General features: G+C 43.0%; 1 protein-coding gene and 1 long non-coding RNA gene across 8 annotated transcripts in view; one reads left to right on the top strand and one right to left on the bottom strand.

Moving 5' to 3' along the window:
* The window catches only part of SDK1 (sidekick cell adhesion molecule 1), an 855,588-nt gene that overhangs the window by 155,090 nt on the left and 673,236 nt on the right, over positions 1-27,262 (top strand). The window lies entirely within an intron of this gene.
* Positions 15,539-24,505, bottom strand: LOC142818625 (uncharacterized). Its single transcript, XR_012896186.1, has 4 exons — positions 24,384-24,505; positions 23,671-23,764; positions 23,339-23,434; positions 15,539-15,675 (listed from the first exon to the last, which is right to left on the bottom strand). It is a non-coding gene; the product is annotated as an uncharacterized LOC142818625 (long non-coding RNA).

The raw sequence follows: 27,262 nt of genomic DNA on the forward strand, positions 1-27,262 counted from the left end.
GACACAAGACTATTACATACTAACTTGTTAGTGGGTAGCTTCATATTTTCATACCTAGCTTGCAAACTAGCTGACATCTTTAGGGTCTTCAACCATTTTAAGAGGGCACAGCTGCAAGGGACCAGTGTGGAATCTTAGTGCCTCACAACTATTGATGAATGTATGATCTCATAACTGTGGGGTATGAAAAGTATTATTTCCATATTACAGATGGGAAACTGAGACACCGAGTGATGAAGTGATTTACCCATGGTTACTCAGAAAGTCTGTGGCAGAGCTTGAAATGGAACCTAAATCTTAAGGAATATTTAAAGTAGGGAGGAAAGAGGTTATCCAGTAATAATTAGAGTTACCAGAATGCTTACTGGATAATTGGTTGGACAGCCAGCAGACAGGGCTGTGTCCACATCGGGCTGGCAGGACCCTATCCCTAGCCACTTTGGGTCAACTGGTGGGGCCTTGGCCCCAGCTCCACCAGAGCAGCTCAGGTGGGCAGCAAAGATCTTGGTCCTGGCCATGCCAGAGCAGTCCCATTTCCTCTCACCTGCTGACGGCAATGTGCAGGGGAGTGGAAGAGGAGATAGAAAAAAGGTGAGTGGTTCTGCCATTAGCTTGATCTCCTCGGGGCACAAATCTATCTTATAGTACTATTAGTGTGGGATGATGTTTTTCCTTTGGATACCTCCTGAACATGTGATAGCAAGAGATGGAGAACAGCTGCAGAAAGATGTAGACAAGTTTGTGATCACTTGAGGAATATGTCTATCTGTGTCCAATTATGAATTCCACTTGATTTTATGAATACTATTTATGTAGCATGTAGAGACAGATCAGAACCAGAAGACTCGTCTGGAGGAGTGAGAAGAGCATACATAAATTGTTGGGAAGGCTTTGGAGGTTCAACACTGATCTCAGCATTGAGGGCAGTTGAACTGTGAGTTTCAGTATCTAGAACAGGAAGTCTGGCCTGAGAGCCCATAATGAGAGAGAGCATCTGGACATTACTCAACCCCAGTTGGTATAGAACATATGGGATCCAAAGGTTAGGTACAACACAGGAGACTTGTGAATATCCAGTAGGAGTGATTCATCCCAGGGCTGTATCAAAGAATCCTTTCTTTATAAAAACTAAACAAAAATAAACAACTCACAAAACCCCAAACACACACAAAACACAAGAAAGGCAAATATCAGATATTTTGTGCAAAATTCTGCTGTAGTCTACCACATGCGTGAAAACCACTTGAAAGATCTTATCCATATCTGTACTTCAGGATGACATGATAATTCATTTAGAGTTTTATAAACAGTGAGCTTGAATGACAAGCCATTCAGTAAGGTTAGAAATCTACTTTCTATGTTTTTCATGATTTACTCTGAGACAGGTAAGACATCAGTGAAAAGTATACAAGAAGCAGTCGAACAGTTCTTGATCTCATAAATGTCCATTTCTGTTCTGTTCTGTGTCCATTTCTGTTCTTATTTTTGTTCATTTTGAATTCTAAACAGTTTTTCAATATCTGAGTCTGCCAAGTCAAACAAAATATGATTGTCAAGAAAATATTAATCTTTGAATGGCAGGCTCTGAAGACAACCATCTGGTGCAAACATGCAGGGGAAACCTATTGCTGTTACAACTTAACAAAGTAAAAAATAATCCTTGGAGTGCTGTTCAGTACTTAGCCGATAAGGAGATGTAATAATAAATTTTGAGAGCAAACTCTCAGCAGCAGCATCTTACTTATCAATCACATGTATGACAGAGTTGTGGATTATGGCTTTAAATAAACTACCGAAGAAGTCTGACTTTTTAAAATGTTGCTAGTGACATGAAAAGTAACATTGAGGGTGCAAAAAATGACCAAGGTATTTAACTGTTTTCAGTTTAGTTATTTTGAGACTCTGAAGGATTCTTTCCTTTTTCTTCCTGATTACAGGAAGAGTTGCTCAAAAGTACAGGATCTGCCGAAAAAGCTCTCCGCTGTCGGCAGAGCCGTGGCTAGACTTTACTTTCACTTTCAAAAGGGCGTGTGATCGGCACAGTGCCCGAATGTGAGTATGCAAATGAAGCCCGGGATATTTAAATCCCTGACTCATTTGCACTTTTGAAGTGCTTGAGTTGCATCCCTCTGCCAACAGAGGGATGCAATCTGGAGGTAACCCTTATGGTTTTTAGTGTCATCATCAGAGAGATGGGGCCAGAAGTAGCAATAAAGGGGTAACATACTGCTATATGAAACAGCAGTCTAAGTAGTACAATGGAGAGTACCAGTGGCATCTAGAGTAAGAACAGTGATTGCATCTGCTTTTCACTTTTCACTGGCAGGAGGCCAGTGTGATACAGAGAGAATAGGGTAGTGAAATTCTTTACATCCCTGTATTTTACTCTCATTAGACCTAGAAATAATTATAATGCTTAGTTAGGTGCCTTTCATCTTAATGTCCTTTACAAAGATTATATAATGTAAAAGCTATGATTAAACTTTCACTTCATAAAAAGTTATACATTTTGGAAACAAATTACTAATTTTTTATATGGCTAGAATGTATAAAATAAAATGATGATTTGGAAATCTCAAGCTACAGAAAAGTTTTAAATAAAGATGATGAACCAGCAGAGGGCACCTGAAATCATTCTTTGTTATTGATGGTGATGGTTGTCCTGCAGACAGTACAAAGAATTGCAACCTATTCATTTTGAGCCTGTATACTGATATCAAGATAAACAATTACTAGGCAAATTTTTACTTCCTATGCAAGCATGCCCCCAGGAGATTTGTAAGGGATGCTTAACAGAAGCATTGTTTTGGCACAAACTTCTACCCTTCAGACTCTCAGCTGCCCCAGTGAATACACGTAACAAATACTAATTTTCGTCCTTGCACTACAGAAAACAAGGGGAATATATTTCTTCTTATTGGTAGCCTATTAGTAACATTACAACACACACTAAGAGCAATAATTATCTAGGTCAGTGTTTCTCAAAGCGATCTGCGGACCCACTCTGAGAAAGTTACTACCGGGCCATTCTCGTTTGTTTACTTCCTGGCTCTGCAGCCAGGGAGCCTCGCAGTTCCCTTTGTCTGTGATTCGCCATTTGTAGCCAATGGGAGCCGCGAGGCTCTATGGTTGCTTAACTAGTAAGTAAGCAAACTGGAGTGGCCCAGTAGCAGATTTCTCAGAGTGGGCCTACAGGCCTCTTTGAGAAACGCTGATCCAGGTGGTTCTTCATTGAGAGGTGTCCCTGTGGTGCTCCACTCCAGGCATTAGTGCATACTAGCACCTTTGCATGGAGATTTTTGTAGCAGTGTTGCACACATGGGGCTCATCTTGTGACTCCCACTCCCCTGTTCAGAGTGCTGTATGAGGGACCCAGAATCCTCAGTACCTTTTCTTCTGTTACTGGCTGGAGACAGATTGCAACAGTCACACTGTCAACACTCTCCTCTGACCTTCAGTAATTAGGATGGTTTCTCTTAGTTAACTAGTGTTGATAAAAGAAGGGACAAAATGACTGCAGCTCTTGGTCACCAGGATGCCCAGTTCCCCAGGCTTCAAGAGATGTGCCACCAGCAGGCAGATGTCCATATGATTTGTACACACAAATGGAGTAGGTTTAATGCCTGTTGCACTGCAAAGCAAATAGATCCCAGAACAGACTGCTTCCCCTCATCCTGGACTATCTCCTCAAGTTAAAACAACCCAGACTTTCTCTCAGCTCCTTTAGGGTACATCTAGCAGCTATTACTGCATTCCATGTCAAAATAAACAATAACACTATGTTTACTCGCCCTATTACCAAATGCTTCTTAAAGCATTACCATGCTCTACCCCTTTTATCTTGTCCCCTACACCTTCTTGGAACCTGAATCTAGTCCTCATAGTCTCACCCCAAAACCATTTGAGCCACTAGCCACTTGCTTTTTACTGCACCAATCTATGGAAGTCCCATTCCTCGTGGAGATCACTTCTACCAGAGGTGTTGGAGAGCTGGGAGCACATATGACAGACCTACAATACACCATATTTTTCAATAACAAAGTTACTCTGAGAACTTACCTCAAGTTTCTCCCTAACGTTTGCTCTTCTCTTTGACATTAACCAACCCATACATCTCCCAGTAATCTTCCCAAAACCACGTCCCAATGCATTAAAAACCATCTTGTACACCCTTAATGTAAGGCAAGCATTGACATTCTGTTTGGAAAGAACTTGTCCATTTTGGACCTCACAGAAATGTTTTGTCTCAATAGTTAAAAGTTCCAAGGGCAATCTGATATCCACACAAAAGTTCTCGAATTGGATATCAGTGTGCACTGGGCTCTGCTACCAACTACAAGGAGTGCAGTCACCACAGCCAATAGGCACACATGCTACCAGAGCAGTGGCCACATAAGTAGTATTCCCGTGTAGTGTGCCCTTGACTAACACATGGAAGGCAGCAACAGGGACACCCCAACACACTTTTACCTGGCATTATGTCATCATCCAGGCATCTCAGGCATACACATCCCTGGGCACAGAAGTACCCTCAACAGCCCTTCTGCCAGCATCAAAGTTCTTCCCATCCTAAGGGACACTGCTACTAAGTCACCTGGTATGGAACACCCACAGGAACACCTCTTGATGAACTGAAGGTTACTCACCTGTGCAGTAACTGAGGCTCTTTGAGATGAGTGTTCCTACGGGTTTTCTACTCTCTAAACTACTCACCTCTACTATGGAGATCAGCAGCTCTATGGTAGAAAAGAACCTGACAGGAGAGGGGGTGTCATGAGATGAGCCCCATGTGTGTGTGACCTGGAAGGGACACTGCTGCAAAAATCTCTGGGTGAAGGCACAGGGATGCACCAACACCTGGAGTGGAGCACCCATGAGGACACTGTCTCAAAGAACCTGTTACTGCACATCCCTTCAAAACCTTGCAATTTTCAGAAACTTGGGCTAGAGTACTTTAAATCCTGCTCAGAGCCTGGTGTATCTGAAGATACTGGTATTTACTGATACAGAGTATACTCTGTAGTAAGAATATTCCTATTATATCTGAAATCTTGCACTATTTGTCATTTCAAAATGGAAGAGATGCAGTTAGGTTAGCATCTGGACAGCCAGTGTCAGTAAAGTGTTTCTTGATTCCCCTCTTGTTCTCCTTGCTTTTTGGAATAATTTTTCTTTAGTAGTTTTATGTCTCTCAGAAAGTGGTTCATAACAAGAAAATGGCTTCAAATTAAGGTAAATTTAAGCTGAAAAATAAAACAAATCCTGTATTGAGCACTGTGCAAGAAGACAGCTACTGATCTGGAAAAGAAGCTACTAAGTCTGTCAGATAAATGTAAAGCCTCTGTACTTGCTTTTGGGCCCTAAAGATATGGTTCCACAAGCCAGCAAATCAGGGCAGTAAAACTAAAGCCTGTTATTGAGTTAAGTGGTATGATTTTAAAAACTAGTGAGTGAAAAACCTGGTGTTAAATGAATCTGAGGTGCAGTGCAATAAGTAATTTGTTATCCCTAACCTCTCTGCCCCAATATACCATTTCAAACAACTTTTTAAAAAGATTATTATACTACTCTTTCCATACACACAAAATGTGTCCTGGCTTATGGAGAACAATACATTTTAAAGGGGATTATTTGCCTCAATTTGGCAGGTGTAAATTGGGAAGTGATTTTCATCACTCAAAAAGTGATGATCAATCAGCTGAATAATTAAAGCATCCCTAGAGCTTTATGAAGCCAATAGATGGTTTAAAGCAGAGACCTACGTTTCTATGGCATGATTTTTGGCTAAAGAATTTTTATTTTAAACATGATTAATCAAACTCTAAAAAGCTTTCAGATGTTTTAGTGCTTAAAGAGCAGACTGAAATAATTGATAATAGTGCAGTTATGCAAAGCCCTTAATTCAAAATCATTGGAAAAATTTCCCTTCTAAAATATCCAAAATAAATTGTTCAAGGACACTTTTCAGTTGCATAAAAGCCCTTTTTACCTTTCACCAGCACATCCGTGGACTACTCAGACTATCTAGGATTTCTTCCTTATCACTCCATGCTTCGGCCTCAATATATATGGTTTGGCAATTTATTACTGAAGGGATTGCTATGCAAACATCATGTTTTCTAAACTGTCATACAGAAGGTGTAAAATAAAATAATAGCTGCTAACTGATTTGCAGCATTGGACATGTGCCATTTTAGAATGACATCGCTTATAAAGAATCTCAGTATGAGCACATCTACACAACAGAGCTAAAGTCGAATTAAGCTATGCAACTTCATCTATGTTAATTGCATACCTTAAGTCAAAATAGCGTAACTTGGCTTTTGATGCTGTCTACCAGCAGCAAGTCTGAGTTAGAACACTCTTCTGCTGACTTCCCCTAATCCTCATGAAATGTGAGTGACCATGAGTCAGAGTAAGACGTCTTCCAGCTCAACATTATTTCAAAATAAAGGCTTGCAGTGTATACACACACAGTATTATTTTGGAATAACATCAGTTATTCTGAAATAACACTGCTGTTTAGACTTAACCTATGGGTATTGCCCATTGAGCTATTGCACTTACATCTGTTCTCTACACATTGATGGTTTCCATCTCCATGACAAGTTTAAAATATTAATAGTAGCTTGTTGAATTTATTTGAGAATGAGCAAAATTTTGAAAGTTTTAGGTGACTAAAATATTCTTTTAAGAGGTTTCCATTGGAGTGCAGTTAACAGTGCCCTTTAGTGAACAGGATGCTGTTGCCCATGCAAATGGAGAATGTACTGCAGTCTGTAAGCCTTGAAGGGGGATGCACCTGGAACAGTAAGACAGTTAATAGGAAAGATCTCCATGAACTGAGCAGGACACACAGGCAAATGAATGACAGATACAGAGATGAATTTAATCAGCAGGCCACAACTTTCTCAGTTTAACTCTACTGTGGGGTGTGATAGCCCTACCTTCAATCTTACATACCAGGCATTTAACTGGGTTCATTGTCAGGTGCCAGGGCTCCCACCATATTACTAATTTCTCAGAATAGACATTCGTTGGCCTACCTCAAGGACCTATCTCACTTCTTATTCCTCTCATCCTCCCCCCACACATGAGGGTTGCACCAAGTTAAAACCAGGGTGATCAATAAGATGGCAGCAGTTCGGGCTGCCGCTGCTCTATTTACCTGCATCTCCACAGGTACGAGTGGTTGCAGTTCCCATTGGCTGTTGATCGCCTTTCCTAGACAGTGGGAACTGCAGGAAGTAGTGCAGACTGGGATACCACTTGCCATAGCTCCCATTGGCTGGGAATGGTGATCCATGGCCAACAGGACCTGTAACCACCTGTACCTGTGGAGGCAAGGTGAATACAGTGGTGGCGACTTGCCAAGGACTAACCCTGGTGAACTAGATCTAGTCCACAGACTGGTGTTTGCCTACTGCTGAGTTAAACAGTCTTAACTTTTCTTATATTAAACTTTCACATCCTATTCTTTTCATTATTATGCAAGGCATTTATGGAGCCTCTGGATGTCACATTATTTGGCCCAATGGGAAAGATTCCTTTTTCATCTCAAAACATTATCAGTCAGTACCACAGCATCTCCTGTTTTCGCCCAAGAAGAATGAGGGAGAGTGGAGCAGCTAGGGGAGCATGATTCTTTTTAAAAGCCCAAGAAGAGTTTAAATAGAAGGGTGAAGAGTGAGGGATGCGGTGCAAGAGCCAGTCAACACAACCAGTCCTCCCTGCCTGGCCAATGGAAGACAGAGGACCAAGGAGAAGTCCGGCTCCTCCCTCCCCAACCTTGCATTCTCACGCTGCCCCACACATTTTCTGACATAACAGACCTTCCCATTGAGAGGTAAAAGTGCCAAGAAAAGTAGATGTCAGATCTGAGAATTATAGAAACCTGCAAATCCTCATTTGAAATTGAGTTTAAGTCACCTTGATGAAAGATAATAAAGTATTGCCATTAAAGCCAGTAACAATAGTTTTCTCTATACTTTTATATTCCTGTAATGACAATTCAGATCTCTGTGATGTGTAGGCACATCTTTATGGGGGGAGTGCCAGATCTTGTCATGTTTTCATAAAGCATTTTGATCTGAATATGATCCTAAAGGGACATAAAGGTTTGTGACCCACTACAGAAGGAGACTACTGATGGACACAATGAAAACCCCCCATCGAGTTCCCACAGAACAAAGGATAGAAAGACTGTCTTCCTGAGAATTCAGTCATCTCATTGGAGAATAAAATGTCATATTGCAGAAATGACAGATTTTATACATAACCATTTAGCAGAATAGAAGAAGAATTCTGAATCAGCAGGTAATAATTATGTTGATGTGAGCAAAAATTAATGTGGTGTCATATCTCTGAATAGGCTCCTACCAAATTCCTGGCCATGACAAACATGTCATGGACTCTGAAATGTGGTCTCTTCTCTGCCCCCAAGGAATCTGATCTTTTGTGTGCTTTCACCCTATACTATACAGATTTCATGGGAGAGACATGAAAGTGGGAGTGTTTCGCAAATTGGGGGTCCTGACCCAAAAGGTGTTTGCAGGGGCTCAGAAGGTTATTTTGTGGGGATCACAGTATTGCCACCCTTACTTCTGTACTACCTTCATTGTTGGGTAGCCGGAGATCGCGGATGCTGACTGAAGGTCCACATCTGCAGGCAACAGTGCGAAAGTAAGGGCAACAATATCATACTTTACCGTCCTTTTTTCTGCACCAATGGTGTAGTTGGCTCTGCCTTCAGAACTGGGCTTCTGGCCAGCAGCTGCCACTCTTTAGCTGTCTACCTCTGAAGACAGTGATGTAGCATGCAACAGTGCATGAAGATAGCAATACTGGATGCTCCCCCAAAGTAACCTTGCAACTCCACACAACTCCTTTTTTTGGATTAGAACCCATACAATTACAACACATGAAATTTGATATTTAAATAATAAATTTATTATTTTTAAAATGCCATGACTGAGAAATTAACCAAAATGGACTCTGAATTTGGTAGGGCCCTACTTATGATATAATATTAAGATATAATATTAAGTTCATAGTCATTTAAGTTCATAGTCATTTAATATAGTTAAAAGGGTAGGACGTTTGAAATAATTAGAATAATTGCTCTCTTTTACGAACAAAAGAGGAGCCATGGTTTTCTGGTATTAAATACATTATCTCAAAATTGGTCCAATTATCTGATTGTTCCAGTTACCTGATTGTTTCCACATGTTTTCTTCACAGTCTAAAAAAAAAAGTTGAAAAATATACCTAATAAAGGTAGTTTCCATGTAGACCCAAAGACCTGGTACAGAAATCTACCATATAACCAGGAAATGCTGAATTAGGACACATTATTTATTCAGACACCATTAAAATGTACCTGGTTAGTGGAAAGTCCATTATTATTTTTTTCAGTGGCTAACAATTGAAGCATGATGTAAACCTGGCTTATCTTGACATGATATTGGTTAGGCCACTTGAGGAAGACAACAGCCATAATCAGCACTTGGAATAACCTGTTCAGAAAATTGGCTGGTTCAAACTACTGTGCAAGCATGTGGACACACACACAGAACATCAGGCCTTGTCCTCTGCTCTTCAACAGCAGAGTACTGTGCCCCTGTCTGGTGTTGCTCATTTCATACAAGACTGGATGATGTAGACAAGGCTATGTGTAATGCTATCTGGACTTTATGGGCAACTTCATTGCTATGGCAACTAATACAGTAAAACCTGTGTTATCTGGCACATTTGGGGATTAGGGCGTTCCGGTTATCTAAAAATTCCAGTTATCCGAGGGTCCCATTAACCTAGGATAAACCAATGGACAATAATAGTAAAACTCAAGTTTTTAATTTTGGTAGTTTTGTAGTATGAGGCAGTTGGTCTCACATTTCTATTTTGAGTTAAAGATAATTAGTACTTCTTAAATAAAAAAAAATTGTTAAGCCAATCATGGTAAACCAAGCCAGGTCTGTGTGCCTGAAGATGTGACAGTATTGTGGCTGGGGGAAAAGCCGGTTAACAAAATTTTCTGGTTAACAGAGTGCAAGATAACAAAGGTTTCACTATACTTGTATAACCCTTCTGCCGGGTAGCACCAGCAGCAGCCAGAGCTGGGGTCAATATCAAGGGGTTCCTTTTCATCCATCCAACAAAGAACTGACTTGAGCCTCCACCGACTAACCTGGGAAATTCACACAACAGTCCTGGGCGCTTCTGGGAGGAAATGCTTCCCCACTCGTGAGCACAGAGTCTGAGTGTAGAGAAGAAACTTTTAATAACAGTAATCTATTATCACCCAACTGGGACACACATAAACAATGAAAACCCATAACATAAACAAAGAAAACCCGTAAGCAAGGTACCATCCCCGGGGTCCACAGGGCAGAGTCTTTTGCTTAAAGATCTTTAGTTTAACCCCCAACTCATACAGTGTGGTTTCCCCCAAACTTCAAACACCTCACTCATGGCTCTCTCCAGTCAGTGCAGACCCAGAGTCCATAGATACATCCTCATGACGTCTCCCCTCATTGAGCATGTGATAGTACCACCTACGTGCTGCACCTGCTGGCCACCTGCCAGCCACTCCCGCCAGCTGCCTTGCCATGTTCCCTGCTGCTGCCCCCACCAGCTGTCTGCCACTGCTCCCACTGGCCGGCTGCTGGCCGCTTCTGCCAGTTACCCTGTCAGCCACTGCTCCTGCTGGCTGCCTGCTGACCACTCCCACTGGCTGCCTATCGGCCTTTCCCACCAGCTGCCTGCTGGCTACTCGATGCTACTCCTGCTGGCCGCCTGTTGGCCACTCCCACCAGCTGCCGGCTGGTCGCTTGGAGCTACTCCCACCAGCCTCCCCACCAGCTGTTGCTTCTGGCTTTGTGATGGATTAAGTGATTTCAGCTTCTCCGTGATTTCAGCTCTTGGCCCACATTACAGTCCAGCCAAAAGATTCCAGCATCCACTGGAATAACACCTTATGGAGTCTGTTTTAGTTCTATCATTAGGACGGAGGTAGGAGGAAGGAAATAGGGCCCTACTTATGCCCCTGGAGGGCATGTAGCCTGCTGGTTCAGAGCTCTGCCCTTCCCCCCAAGTTGACTTCACTGAGTTTGGAAGGGGAAGCCTTGTTCATCCAAGATTCTTTACACTGACAGTTTCTCTACTTTGAGATGAGTTAAACACAGTCTGCTTTTCTGCATTCCCAATAACTACAAACATTGGCGGTTATATCTTACAATTCCTGCATTTAGGGTTAACATGGTTTGTGACCCCACAACAGCTAAATTGATTACAATAGGCAAAATACCATTCTAAAATTGAATATCTAGCAGGCCTAAGCAACTGAATGAACTGTATGTACATAACCACACCCAGGATTTCTTTCCCATTCCAGTGTGAACTGTATCTACATAACAACAGTTGAATACCTAGCAGGTCTAAGCAACTGAGTGAGCATAACCACACCCAGGATTCCTTTCCCATTCCAGCTGGCTGTAATGGAAGCATTGATTCTGAGCCTGCTTACACATGGTAACACAATGCCATCCAGTATTCACTGTGAGAAAGTGTCTGTCTTGTTGCTAGCCAAGATCTGAGAGAACAGTGACCCAATTTTGTATGCAGACCTCTTCAACCACCTGCCGGCTCACCAGTCTTCTAGATGCCCTTTATGGTAATTTATGTTACCACAAGACAAGGCAGTGAAATGTGCTTGATGCAACCGAGTGGTCAGCAACAACAGTTGTTAATCACTCTCTCATCATTAACCCAAATATTTGTCCACCAGGCTTTGATCTGCCAGGGAACCTACGATCATCTCTGAAATGTTTTTAAAAAGGACAGGGTAATTGTATGGCCAATCTCTTCAAATGCTTTTTTTTCTAATAACCTGTGATTCAGCTGCAGTCAACTTCAGATTATGTCACATATCCTTGATAAGTGCCCACTGACTTACTTTGACAGCAGGCTCTCTACTTAGCTGATGCTGACACCATTAAATGGCTGGTCACATTTCACATACCCTGATATATGAGAAAGAGTACTACAATTCTGTTTCATTAATCTAATTAAAACACCAACTCAAATTATTCTGAAGTCTGTGCATTGGGTGGGTCTATTGGAAAAAATAGATTAATCCAAAAAAGCAGACAGTTTAAGATATAAATTTATACTTAGGATGGATATTTCTTAGGGGTGAGTGTTAATATGTTACGAGTTCTGCGTGATACTTTGGGAGTTCACCCAGATGGATGAGTGACTCTGTCACCACCTCCTGTGTAACTCTTGATGTTTCTGTGCTGTGAAACTTTGGCTCAGAGCCCGGACACCAGGAGCACACTCACAGCATACTAGCCTCATTTTGGCCTCCACCAGCCTAGTTACTTCTTGCAGGGCATCACCAAGAGCCCTTCCAGTTCCGCAACTCCCAAAAACCACTCCCTTGCAGTGTCCAGTCTCATGTTTTACCCCACCGAAGTAATTAAGTTTGCTACTTCCAGAGAGATAGAGTACATATCAGCCCGTGAGTTTAGCTGAAGACCCACACTTCTGTTTCATCACAGCACTTAGTTACAAACAAAATAAAACACATTTACTAGTGACTAAAACTTAACTTCAGCAAGTTAAGATAATTGTCTAAGCAGCTTTATCACCTATAGTCAGTTCCAAGAATCTTCAACTCTCTTGTCTGAAGGATTCACTCTCTCAGTTTACAAGAGCTCTGGCTCTTCTTGTGTCCCCGAGGTGATAGAAGCCAAAATGGCTTTCTGCCTTTGCTTGTATTTTCCCCAAACCTATGGCCTCTGTTTCAAGAACAAGGAATGCTTCCCTGAGGTGTAAGCTACATTCCCCATCATAATCATTGGGCAATCTCTCCCCTCCCAGTTGTTGAGCTTGATGGCTTTATTTGCTTTTTATGTAAATGTATTTTCATTGTCTTATGAGGTGTTACCTGGCTTGCTTTACATGAGACATACTGGGAAAACATTCCTTTGGCTAGGACTGGCAGGATTTATTCAGTGCTTACAAAATACCATTTAAGAACTCTACTGGGGCCTATTTAAGGACACCCACTGAGCTAGAGGTGGAGGAGCCCCTCTGGGTGCCATTTTGGGCAGATCTTAACCCCTCCCAGTCACCTGACCGGAAGCCAGGACTATAAAAGTCCAGCCTGAGAGCTCAGTCTGGCCCCAGCCTCCAAAGGTACCAGATGTTTGTCTGGTGCTCCCTGCCTGGAAGGCTGAGGTTTGGCCTGGACTACCAGGTGTGCTTGATGAGGAGAATGGACCTGAACCCCTGAGCTTGCTCTCACCGGAACACTGGCCTGGACAATCAGCCATGCCTGACCCAAGGGACTGGCCTGAATGCCTGAACAGTCCTGAATGCCTGAACAGCCCTGCGCCTTAGGACTGGCTGGGACTGCTGGACCTGCAAGGCACCAGGACCACCCAGACCCCAGCTGAACCTGACAACCCTTGAACTCCTGAGAGACTGGCTTAACATCCAGGTGTATGCTAAGGAGGAGAAGGGAAGTGGCCCAGAGAGTACTGACAACAATTAAGCATGCCTGGGTCAGCATGTTGTGGGCTGGATCCCCGCTGACCCAGCAGCAGACTGTGCTGCTGCTATTAGGGCTCTGGGCTGGGATGCAGTGGAGTGGGTGGGCCTGCATCCCCCCTGCCACCAACCTACTGGGTGGTAGTCTTCCCCTCTCTGCCACCACAAGTGAATTGCCTGCACGTCTCCTGAGCTAAGAGACAAATTATTTACCTGTTTATCTTTGTTTGTTTACTGCCCCGCCCTAACCTAGGGCCTGGGCTACAGACCTTCTGTTTCCCCCTGTGTTTCTTTGCTGTCCCTCTCTGACCAGGCCAGGGCCTCTGAAATAACTGTATTGTTTGCTGCCCCACCCTGAATCAGGGATGGGATCCTAGACTGTGTCTGTTCATTGCCCCACTTGGAATAAGGCCTGGGTTACTGAACTCCTGAAATAACTGAGTTTGCTGGCTGCCCACCCTGAAGCAGGGTCAGGGCCATTGAACTAACTGTATTTGTTGCCCCGCTCTGGCCTAGGGCCAGGGCTCTCTACAAGTGTTTGTTTGCTGCCCCGCCTGAAACAAGGCCTGGGCTAATGAACTGCTGTTTATAGATATGTTTATTTGCTGCCCTGCCCTAGGCCAGGGCTCATTACTGTGTATTGTTTGTAGCCCTGAAAGAAGGCCTGGGCTATGGGACTCCTGAACTAACTGTACTTGATTGCTGCCAGCCATGAATCAGGGCCAGGGCTTCTGAACTGACTGGTTGCCTGTTGCCCCTCCTGAAACAAAGGCCAGGGTCACAGGACTAGTAATTGGCTTCTCTTTGTTGTTGCCTGCCCAAGATCCGGGCTTGGACTACTGACTTGGGGTTTGTGTTAGTGCGCACAATAGTGGGGCATAGTGACCGCCCACTGACCTGGAGGCAGAGGAGTCCCTCCGGGAGCCCTAACTGGTTACAGAACATATTTCCAGGATAGATCTATAATTCAGTATACATTGTCTGTTCATGTATCACACAACAGTATTCATGACCAGTGAGATACTGGACTGCATATGATAACTTACATGACAACTTTTAGATTATGATAACACTATGTTTGAGCAATGTGTGTGCCAGGCTCGATGTGATTTATAGTATGCTGTGCACCCTGCCAGTTGGCATTGAGGAACTTCCTTGATCATGTGCAGGTATTGCCATTGCACAGTATATTTGCACTCGACAATTACATTAACTATTTGGTATGTCCACATAGTAATGATATCTAAAAGCATCAAATGGATTAAAACCCTCACAAATTAGAAGATGTTTAATTTGGACACTGAATTTGGTTCTTCAGGCTATTATGAGTTAACCATTTGAGCTTTTAATGTTAATTAGAATATATCTTCCATTTAAATTGCTTTTACTCATTGCTGTAATATCAGGCAGGATAATTTACAGATCAGAGGGGATGGTAATTTAGATGATCAGAAAATAATTCTAGGAATTTCACCTTCATTTAGTCTTAAAATATTTGAAAGATTACAACAGCTAGTGTTGACTTCCTTCTGTCCAACTTATGAAAGAAGAAATTATGGCACAGGCTAGTTCTTAGGGAGGTGAAGGTACATATCAAAAAGACAACTGAATTTAGAAAGATTTATGCTCTTTTAGAAACATTTCATCGTAATGTCAAAGGTAATAATGTGTCAAGATCACTTATTTCCAGCTGGAACAGGGATACATTTTCAAAGCATTAAACTCAAAGAAACTGTCTTTACCCCATGGTATGAGAATTCAGTCAAGTAGAACTATAGCATCATCTATACAACCTAATGCACTTATGTAAATATGCAGAAATACTATTTGATCTAATATGCATAGTTGTGATAAGTTTAGTAAACTAGACTGGTTCTACACGTCTCAGTTATTGCAATATTTGTAATAGGTGTTCAAGTGATGTTCCCGTGGGTGCTCCACTGTTGGTGTAAAGCATGTCCCGGTGCTGTGGATTGGAGACTTTTACAGAAGTGTCCAGTCAGGCTGCGCATGCACAAGAGGCACAAGTTATTCCTGCCTTTGAAATTAGCATGCACATCCCGACTCCTCTCAGTTCCTTCTTCGCCACCTTTGGCTGTGGATGGAGTTCCAATGTCTCTCCTTCACAGAAGTGACAGGAGAAATGTAGTTAATAGTGTAAAAAACTTATTATAAATTATATAATAAGAAATATAGGCATTGCCAAACTACAGCAACAAGCAGCACAGTCCACCAACCGACTCAATGCCAGTCTCTCCCAGCTTCAAAAAATGTGAAAAATGCAAGAACTCTATGCCAGTGTGATGGCCACAGTGAATGTACATGCTGTCCGGGCAAGACACATTACCCAGAAATGTGTTTATTGCCATAGTCTTACAGCAAGAGCTCTCAAGGATAGAATGGTCAGAATGCGAAAGCTGCTATTTGATAAAGTGCTAGACCCTCACCCAGATAAAGGGGGCAATAATGGCTCTGATGCGACTTCCCCTCAGGGGAAACTCTCAAGCCTTCCACCGCAAAAGGTGTGCTAAAAAATGAAACCTTCACCAGCGCACTGTCTCCCTCTGCAAATCAGTATGGGAGATGAACCAGACACTTTGGGAATTGATAAATCTTGAGCTCATGAAGCCAACTTCCCAGCCACCAAAAAGGGCACCTATCAAGGGCCCCAAAACAACAAAGGTACTGATGAGACCCACAGCACTGCCAGCAACAACACCATCCCCAGCATCCTGCGAGCTCCCGACATGGCGTTTACCTCCAGCACTGAGGAAAACCAGGATGAATTCCATCCAGCCTCTAACTGCACAACCTAGCCCCAGGTCATCCAGGGCTCCATGGGCACCGATGCCTCCACCAGTGGCACAGTCCGATTCAGCACCATAGCATAGAACATCAAGCCTCTGCCACTCCCCAATGTGCAACAAAAAGTACCCTGCATCTGTAGCTGACAGGGGATTGAAAACTAGATCCCCGCGCCAGTCCTTGGCACATCATCACTCTAGCTTCCCTTCATCAATGAGGGGTTCTTCTCCCTCACCACACTCACCTATTTTATTACAATATAGTGGCTACCAGGGGGATGCAAGGAGTGTTTTCTTCTCACACATCATCCTCAGAGAGCACCTGCATCATACACAGCACCCTGACTACAGCACTACCAATACCCTCCTTGCCACCCCGATTGGCTGTACTATCCTCAGCATCATAGTCGCTGGTCCCCCTATTGTTATTATTGGGCACCACAACACAGTTCCACTGCCCCTCTCATACCCATGCAGAGATCACTACCATCTACAGACTCAGATTTATCGCCCCCTCCAACCGAGGACATGGACTCTGAGGAGGGGCAGATTGTGGATGACCCAAGCATCCAACAATTGGAGAATGCCACCCAATGATAACTCAACTTCTGCACCTGACGAAGCAGTTATCCTAGAGGATCCCTCACCTAGTGATGACCTAAAACAGTTTCAAGATCTATTCAAAAGGGTTGCTGTCTGTGAGGAGGTTGTGCTATCAGAAGTACAGGAAAAGCAGCACAAGCTTTTAAAAAACCTCCAGAATCATAGAATCATAGAATAATAGGACTGGAAGGGACCTCGAGAGGTCATAGAGTCCAGCCCCCCGCCCTCAAGGCAGGATCAAGCTCCGTCTACACCATCCCTGACAGATGTCTATCTAACCTGTTCTTAAATATCTCCAGAGAGGGAGATTCCACCACCTCCCTTGGCAATTTATTCCAATATTTGACCACCCTGACAGTTAGGAATTTTTTCCTAATGTCCAATCTAAACCTCCCCTGCTGCACTTTAAGCCCATTACTCCTTGTCCTGTCCTCAGAAACCAAGAGGAACAAATTTTCGCCTTCCTCCTTGTGACACCCTTTTAGATATTTGAAAACCGCTATCATGTCCCCCCTTAATCTTCTTTTTTCCAAACTAAACAAGCCCAGTTCATGAAGCCTGGCTTCATAGGTCATGTTCTCTAAACCTTTAATCATTCTTGTCGCTCTTCTCTGTACCCTTTCCAATTTCTCCACATCTTTCTTGAAATGTGGTGCCCAGAACTGGACACAGTACTCCAGCTGAGGCCTAACTAGTGCAGAGTAGAGCGGCAGAATGACTTCACGAGTTTTGCTTACAACACACCTGTTGATACAACCTAGAATCATATTTGCTTTTTTTGCAACAGCATCACACTGTTGACTCATATTCAACTTGTGGTCCACTATGACCCCTAGATGCCTTTCTGCCATGCTCCTTCCTAGACAGTCGCTTCCCATCTTGTATGTATGGAACTGATTGTTCCTTCCTAAGTGAAGCACTTTGTATTTCTCTTTATTAAACCTCATCCTGTTTACCTCTGACCATTTCTCTAACTTGCTAAGGTCATTTTGAATTATGTCCCTATCCTCCAAAGAAGTTGCAATCCCACCCAGTTTGGTATCATCTGCAAACTTAATAAGCGTACTCTCTATCCCAATATCTACATCATTGATGAAGATATTGAACAGTACGGGTCCCAAAACAGACCCTTGAGGAACTCCACTTGTTATCCCTTTCCAGCAGGATTTAGAACCGTTAACAACAACTCTCTGACTACGGTTATCCAGCCAATTATGCACCCACCTTATCGTGGCCCTATCTAAGTTATATTTGCCTAGTTTATCAATAAGAATATCATGCGAGACCGTATCAAATGCCTTACTAAAGTCTAGGTATATGACATCCACCGCTTCTCCCTTATCCACAAGGCTCGTTATCTTATCAAAGAAAGCTATCAGATTAGTTTGGCATGACTTGTTCTTCACAAACCCATGCTGGCTATTCCCTATCACTTTATTACCTTCCAAGTGTTTGCATATGATTTCCTTAATTACCTGCTCCATTATCTTCCCTGGGACAGATGTTAAACTGACCGGTCTGTAGTTTCCTGGGTTGTTCTTATTCCCCTTTTTATAGATGGGCACAATATTTGCCTTTTTCCAGTCTTCTGGAATCTCCCCTGTCTGCCATGATTTTTTAAAGATCATAGCTAAAGGCTCAGATACCTCCTCTATCAGCTCCTTGAGTATCCTGGGATGCATTTCATCAGGACCTGGTGACTTGCTGACATCTAACTTTCCTAAGTGATTTTTAACTTGTTCTTTGTGTATCCTATCTTCTAAACTTACCCTCTCTCTGCTTGTATTCACTACGTTAGGCACACCTCCAGACTTCTCGGTGAAGACCGAAACAAGTCATTGAGCATCTCCGCCATTTCCAAGTTCCCTGTTACTGCTTCTCCCTCCTCACTAAGCAGTGGGGCTACCCTGTCCTTGGTCTTCCTCTTGCTTTTAATGTATTTATAAAAGGTCTTCTTGTTTCCCTTTATGCCTGTAGCTAGTTTGATCTCATTTTGTGCCTTTGCCTTTCTAATCTTGCCCCTGCATTCCCGTGTTGCTTGCCTATATTCATCCTTTGTTAGTTGTCCTAGTTTCCATTTTTTATATGACTCCTTTTTTATTTTGAGATCGTGCAAGATCTCCTTGTTAAGCCAAGCTGGTCTTTTGCCATATTTTCTATCTTTCCTACACAGCGGAATTGTTTGCTTTTGGGCCCTTAACAACGTCTCTTTGAAATACTTCCAACTCTCCTCAGTTGTTTTTCCCTTCAGTCTTGCTTCCCATGGGACCTTACCTACAAGTTCTCTGAGCTTATCAAAATCTGCCTTCCTGAAATCCATTACCTCAATTGTGCTGGTCTCCCTTCTACCTTTCCTTAAGATCATGAACTCTATTATTTCGTGATCACTGTCCCCTATACTGTCTTCCACTTTCAAGTTCTCAACTAGTTCCTCCCTATTTGTTAAAACCAAATCCAGAACAGCTTCTCCTCTGGTAGCTTTTTCAACCTTCTGAAACAGAAAGTTGTCTCCAATGCAGTCCAGAAACTTATTGGATAGCCTGTGCCTCGCTGTGTTAGTTTCCCAACATATGTCTGGATAGTTGAAGTCCCCCATCACCACCAAATCTTGGGCTTTGGATAGTTTTGTTAATTGTTTAAAAAAGGCCTCATCCACCTCCTTCCACCTGGCTAGGTGGCCTGTAGTAGACTCCTAGCATGATATCACCCTCGTTTTTTACCCCTTTTAGCTTAACCCAGAGACTCTCTACACAGCTATCTCCTACGTTCATCTCCACTTCAGTCCAAGTGTGTACATTTTTAATATACAAGGCAACCCCTCCTCCCTTTTTTCCCCTGTCTGTCCTTCCTGAGCAAGCCGTACCCTTCCATACCAATATTCCAATCATGCGTCCCATCCCACCAGGTTTCTGTAATACCAATGATATCATAGTTGTATTTATTGGTTAGCAATTCCAGTTCTTCCTGCTTATTACCCATACTTCTCGCATTTGTATATAGGCATCTAAGATACTGATTTGATCTTGCCTCCCTGTTGTGCCCTGACCCTCCTTTCTCCTTGCCATTATAGGCCGTAGTCCCCCGCACTTCCAACCCATCTCCCAGTCCCGCACATTCAGCACTTACCTGTGGGCTTTGCTCACCTGCCCCCGACAAACCTAGTTTAAAGCCCTCCTCACAAGGTTAGCCAGTCTGTGTCCAAACAAGGCCTTCCCGCTCCTGGAAAGGTGAACTCCATCTCCGCCAAGCAGTCCAGCACTCCACAAAATCCAAAATTGTGCTTCCATTGGACAAAGCAATATGGAAAGCAGCAGACAAAGTATGACAAATGTCAGCCATAGCCCTCACAACTAACTTTGTTCCAAAAACTTTGTTCCATCAAAAGGAATGGACTTTTTATTCTTACACCCTCAACCCAACTCTCTATTGGTTGATGCTGCAAATAAAAGGACTAAAAACCCTCAATACAAAACAAATACATAAGACAAAGACCATAAACACATGAAGTTGTTTGGGAGTAAAATATACACCTCAGCCCTTCAGCTGCACATAGCTAAGTACATAGCCCTACTCGCAAATCATGTCTTTGACAACTATATGAAACTAACAGAACTATGCAACACTTTCCAGATAAGAGGCCGATCTTGAAAGCCATTATCAAAGAGGGGTATACTATATCACTCACAGCCTTACAGATGGCTCTCAATGCTGCAGACACCACGGCAAGAGCTATAGCAACATCCTTAGTAATGAGAGATTCATCCTGGCTTCAAGTAGCTGGAGTCCCTAAAGATCTCCAAGCCAAGGTAGAAGACCTACAATTTGACAAGGACAAATTATTTGCCACAAAGACTGACGAGGCCTTGCAGTCGAGTAAAGACTCACACACCATCTTGCATACCCTAGGGATGTATACTCCACCTTACTGAAGGAAGTGTTATATGCCTTACCAGAGACACAAGGACACAACCTTTTGGTAGACAGCAACAGCATCGACCATTTGACCAAAGTTGCTTCTGACCACAAAACGAATGGTGAAGAGCCTCAAACACACATTATTCTACCGCTCAGGCCTTTACGCAGCAGGTTTGAAAATTTGGTCGATGGTCTGCAAAACCACTCTTCTACACCAGTGCCAGGAGAGTACAACATCCACCACCACTTACACCCTTTCTACAACCAAAGGGCAGCAATCACCACAGATAGGTAGGTTTTAGAAATTATCAGCTGCAGATATGCTATCCCTTTCTCATAGATCACCCCAACCTTTCCACCTTCTTCCGTTTTCAGGGACCCATTTCCCAAAATGCTGCTTTGCCAAGAAATCCAGCATCTCAACAAAGGAGCTATAGAAAGAGCTCCCAAACAATACCAAAGGAGAGGATTTTACTCAAACTACTTTCTCACGAAAAAGAGAAACGAGGTTTGGAGGCCTATCTTAGACCTCTGCCAGCTGATCAGATACCTCCACAAACAACACTTCAAAATGGTTACACTTGCCACGATTATCCCGGCACTGGACAAAGGGGACTGGTTTGCAGTCCTCAACCTCCAAGACCATTTCCAATATAGAGTCCTCCTGTTAGGACTCTCCTCTGCCACCAGTGTCTTTTCCAAGACCTTGGCAGTTGCAGCACATCTTCAATGAAGAGACATCACAATCTTTCCTATTTGGATGGTTGTCTCATTTGAGGCCCCTCTCAACAGGCAACAATGGATATGATCAGATTCACAAAGGCCTTCCTCCAGTCTCTGGGGTTCATTATCAACAAGCAAAAATCCACTCTATGCCCCACACAATCCCTGGAGTTTATAGGGGCTCACTTAAATTCCATGACAGCATGTACCTATCTTCCCAATCAATGCTTCCAGACCATGAAAAGCCTGGTTTCAATAGTGACTATGCCCCACACAATCCCTGGAGTTTATAGGGGCTCACTTAGATTCCATGACAGCATGTACCTATCTTCCCAATCAATGCTTCCAGACCATAAAAAGCCTGGTTTCAATAGTGACTATCAGCCCAACCTTTCCCATTTTCACTGGTCTCAAACTCATGGGACATATGGCAGCTACCACATATATCATTGCACATGCCTGACTATGTTTTTGACGTTTCTAACTCTGGATTGTCTTGGTGTATACTCCAATCAAAGGGTACATTTAGACTGCGGGGTTTTTCCGGGATACCTCTGGTGCCACGTCCAGGGAACATGTTTGCTCTTCAGTTGGTTTTTTTCAGAAGAGCAAATGCTCTTTCGGGGAGCCCTGTATACCTCGTTCTATGAGGAATAAGTGCTCCTCCCAAAGAGGGAGGCTTTTCCGCCATTTGGCATCATCTAGATGGGGACAAATGGCAGAAAAGCCTCTTCTGGAAAAGCAATCAGAAAAAAGCTATAGTGTAGACCTAGTCAAACACCATGTTTACAGACACATTTTGCCTCCCCTAAAAGTCCTTACCTTATTCCAATGGTGGACCCAGGCACACAATCTCTGCAGCAATCTCGACACCAACCATCCAAACAAATCACTACGGATGTCTCACTTCTAGGCTGAAGCACCCTCTTCCAACAATAATATGCACAAGGGAAGTGATCCAACAATGAGTCCAGGCTCCATGTCAACCTGCTTGAACTACAAGCAGTTCATAATGCGTGCAGATGCTTCCTTCCAAATATTCAGGGTTCTGCGGTGCACATTCTCACTGACAATGACCACAGTGTTCTACGTCAACCATCAGGGAGGAGCCAGATCACCATCCCTATGCGCAGAGGCGATTTTGCTCTGGAATTGGTGTATTCCGCCACAAGATAATCATCATGGCGTCATGCTTATCATGGCCGATACTCTCAGCCACCACTTTGTCACAGACCACGAATGGGAACTGCACAGTCAAGTCACCCTTGACCTATTCCAATGCTGGGGTCAACCGTGATAGACCTCTTTGCAACCAGCCAAAATTCCAAATGCCCCTGATACTGTTAGAGAGCAAGCATGGAGCCTAACTCATTGGGGGACGCAATGCTCTTCCAATGGAAGACTCACCTTTTATATGCCTTTCCTCCTATCCCTCTAATGCACAGAGTCTTCCAGAAGATACAGCTAGACAGGGCCTGCGTAATTCTGATAGCCCCAGTTTGGCCTTGCCAGACCTGGTTTCCATGTCTCTATCAATTGTCTCACCAACCTTCCTAACCACTTCTGACATGCCCAGATCTCCTCTCCCAAAGCAAGGTCGTGATCCTCCAACCCCAGCCACAAACACTGTACCTGATGTCCTAATACTTATCTAGTTCTTGGAAGTAGAGCAGCAGTGCTTACAACAAGTAAAAGCTGTACTACTTCAGAGCAGCAGAAAAACTACACATAATATTTACCTGTACAGATGGCAACAATTTAAGGTGTGATGCACCCAGAAGGAAGTCCAACCATCCATGGCTCTGCATCACTTGATCCCAGAATATATCATGCACCTGAAACAAAATGTATAACTTTCAGCATTCTGAGTTCACCTGTCCACGATCACAGCTTTTCACCCTCCGATAATGGGGTTCTCCATTTTGTCCACTCCATCTCTAAGAGGTTTTGAAAGGGCCTGCAGAACCTTCATCCACCATGTAGATCCGTAACTCCTGTGTGGGATTTAGAACTGGTTCTCCATTCATTCACAAAATTACCTTTTTGAGCCAATGGCAACTTCATCACTTACCTTCCTCACCATGAAAACACTGTTCCTGCTGGCAATCATGTCTGCAAGGAGGGTTAGTGAACTCGCGGCTCTCAGTCTCACCTCTATATACAAACTACCACAAACACAAAATTATTTTACAATTCCATCCCTCCTTATGAAATTTGGAACAAACTTTGGGTATTAATGAACTAATAGTCCTTCCCATTTTCTATCCCAAACCTCATAGCTCCAGGGATAAATCTATATTCCACACTCAAGTTGTGAGAAGGTCCACTGCATTCTATGTAGACAGGATGCAGTCTTTTTGATGATCACAAAGACTGTTTGTCTCTCTTGCCGAAAAGTCCATGGGAAAATCACTTTCTTCCCAGTGCATATCAAAATTGATAACATCCTATATTACCACCTGAAAATTACTCCAAAATAGAGCACTACCAACTTCTCCTAAAACTCATTCCACTAGAGCAATGGCAAGATCAGTTGCCTTCCTCAGGGGAGTCTCGCTCCAAGAAATATGTTGGGCCGCCACCTGGCAATTTAAGATACGTGCATGAAGCACTATGCAATTCCACCATGTTCAACAATGGACATTGCAATAGCTACTGCAGTCCTCTCCACGGCCCACAAAAATTAGCTGAAACCCACCTACCAATTAACTGGGCACTGCTATACAATCACCAACAGTGGAGCAACCACAGAGACCTCAATTGAAGAAGAAGAAAATTACTCACCCTATGAAGTAACAATGGTACTTTTTAAATTCACTGTACAGATCATTATATCTGGTTATATCACTTAAGGCTTATTAATGAAAGCGATGTGACTAGGTACAAAAGCTGGCTATGAAATGTGATAAGGCTCTTACAAAAACTCGGTGGGTCCTGTGATTCTTGGCAGATTTTCTTGCCTCAGAAGCTCACAGCAGCCCACACTTTTAGGCACCACACCCAGGGCTTTAATTTCCTGTTTGTTGAGCTCTTTTGATCATTGGCCAGCATATAGTAAAACGGAGAATAAACTCTGCAGTCCTTTTACTCAAGTGGAAATGGGGAGGTAGGTGTTGATGGAAACCCAGGCCTATCCTCTACTCCAGGTTCCAGCCCAGGGGCCTGCTTATGTGAATCCCCAACACCTGCTAGAATATAGCTCCAAGAGCCCTGGGCTACTTCCCTGCATTTTCCCTAGCATCTTCCTTCTCTCCTGTTCATCTTCCTAGTTATGAGCTCCTTTCCTCCTACTCCCAGTGGTGGTGGTCTCCTTCCTCCCAGCTGCACGTACCCTACAGCTGCAGGCATGCTTCTTTTATAGCCAGTCTGAACTGTTTTTCTTAATTACCCCCAAGTGTCCTAATTGGCCTATGCCAGCCTGACTCTGCAAGCTGGTCAGTTAGTCCCAGGCATTCCACTGACCCTAATTGCCTGGGTTGGTTCTAAACCAACCTCTCCCCATTACTCTGGGGGCTGGGATCTCTTCAGTCTGAGGCTTATATTTCGCCCCTCCACTATTTTTTTTATAGCCTTCTGTTCTAACCCTGTCACCAAAATTTAAGTAATTTATTTTATAACTGGCAAATGGAAGAGATGTACTAGCTTAGTACTTACATGCCCTTAATGCCATCATACTAAGATTTCCAAGAGGAAAACTAATTTTACTGTGTTCCTCAGGGTAAACTTGAAGATGCCAACTTTGTATTTTTCAGTCCATAATTGTAAGTTCCATTTCATAAAACTCTTGTGCCACTCAGCTAGAATTATTTGCAATTATATAAATCCACATACTGAATGCAAACAAATTACTTTCAATTGCCCTAGTATCATAACAAATAATTATTCATAAGGCTTATAGACATGCATGTACAGCATATGTAAATTGAAAAGGATTAAAATACGGACATAGATCTGTTATTCATTAAAACAGTATTATTCTATAAGATAAAAATACCCCTTGGAAAAATACAATTCTATACATAATAATTAATTCACATTGAAATCCTGTCAGCTGAAAAGTTCACTTTCTGAAAAGTGTCACCAATTGTATTAGAGTTATGATACCTGTTTCAGACCTCTGAAAACACAAACTTGATTTCTTCACAGATTATCCAATATGTTCTTGGACTGCACTGGAGACATTTTTGTATTTCAGAAGGATAAAAAAGCTACTGGGGGAAGCTGTTCTAGATTTGATTTTAACAAATAGGGAGGAACTAGCTGAAAAATTGAATTTGGAAGGCAGCTTGGGTGAAAGTGCTCATTAAATCATAAAGTTCATGATTCTAAGGAATGGTAGAAAGGAGAACAGAAAAACAGAAACAATGGATTTCAGGAAAGCAGATGTTAGTAAACTCAGAGAGGTGGTAGGTAAGGTCCCATGGGAAGCAAGACTAAGAGGAAAAACAACTGAAGAAAGTTGGCAGCTTTTCAAAGGGACATTATTAAGGGCCCACAAGCAAACTATTCCACTGCATAGGAAAGATATAAAGTATGGCAAGAGACTACCTGGTCTTAACCAGGAGATCTTTCATGATCTAAAAATCAAAAAGGAGTCTCAAAAAATGGAAACTGTCAAATTAGAAAGGATGAATATAAGCAAACAACACAGGTATGCGGGGCAAGATTAGAAAGGCAAAGGCACAAAACAACCTCAATCGAGGTAGAGACATAAAGGGTAACACGAAGACATTCTACAAATATATTAGAAGCAAGAAGATGACCAAGGACAGGGTAGACCCATTGCTCAGTGAACAGGGAGAAACAGTAACAGGAAACTTGGAAATGGCAGAGGTACTTAATAACTTCTTAGTTTCTGTTTTCACCAAGAAGTTTGATGGTGACAGGATGCCTAACATAGTGAATGCTAATGGAAATGGGGCAGGTTTAGAAGTTAAAAGAAAAAAAGAAAAAGTAACTTAGAAAAGTTAGGGCTACGTCTACACTGCAGGCTTCTTGGGCAAGAACTTCAAAAAGTCTGCATTAATTGGCTCATGTAGATCCTGTTAATGTTCCCTATGGGTGTACTTATACAGGAAAAAAAAGGCATGACTGTCCCATGCCAGCTGGGGATGTGAAAGGTTAACTGGTAAGTATCATCCTACTTGGGTAATGCTTAGTGGTTCTGGTTAACTGGCTTAGTGGGGTCTGGAGCAGCTCCCCACCTGCCATGGGGAGGGGGTTGCTCTGGACCTCCAGGGGGCTTGCTATTGTCTACGGCGGGCCCAGGCACCCCACAGGCAGGAGCTGTCTGTCTGTGTGTGGAGTCCATGACCACCACAGGCAGCGGCTCCTCTAGTACTATCTGTGGGGAGTGATAGCTCAGTGGTTTGAGCATTGGCCTGCTAAACCTAGGGTTTTGAGTTCATTTCTTGAGGGTGCCATTTAGGGATCTGGGGCAAATCTCTCAGACATGTAATAGAGATAGCAGTGTGAATCTGGTCTAGCTGAAACACAAGACAGGACTATGTAGCACTTTAAAGACTAACAAGATGGTTTATTAGGTTATGAGCTTTCATGAGCCAGACACACTTCCTCAGATCAAATTGTGGAAGAAAATTGGCATGACCATTGTTACCCGGAGAGCTGGGGTAAACAATCGCTGTGCTGTGAGCTATGCAATT

The sequence above is a fragment of the Pelodiscus sinensis genome, chromosome 16 (genome assembly GCF_049634645.1).
Source record: "Pelodiscus sinensis isolate JC-2024 chromosome 16, ASM4963464v1, whole genome shotgun sequence".
Lineage (NCBI taxonomy): Eukaryota > Metazoa > Chordata > Testudines > Trionychidae > Pelodiscus > Pelodiscus sinensis.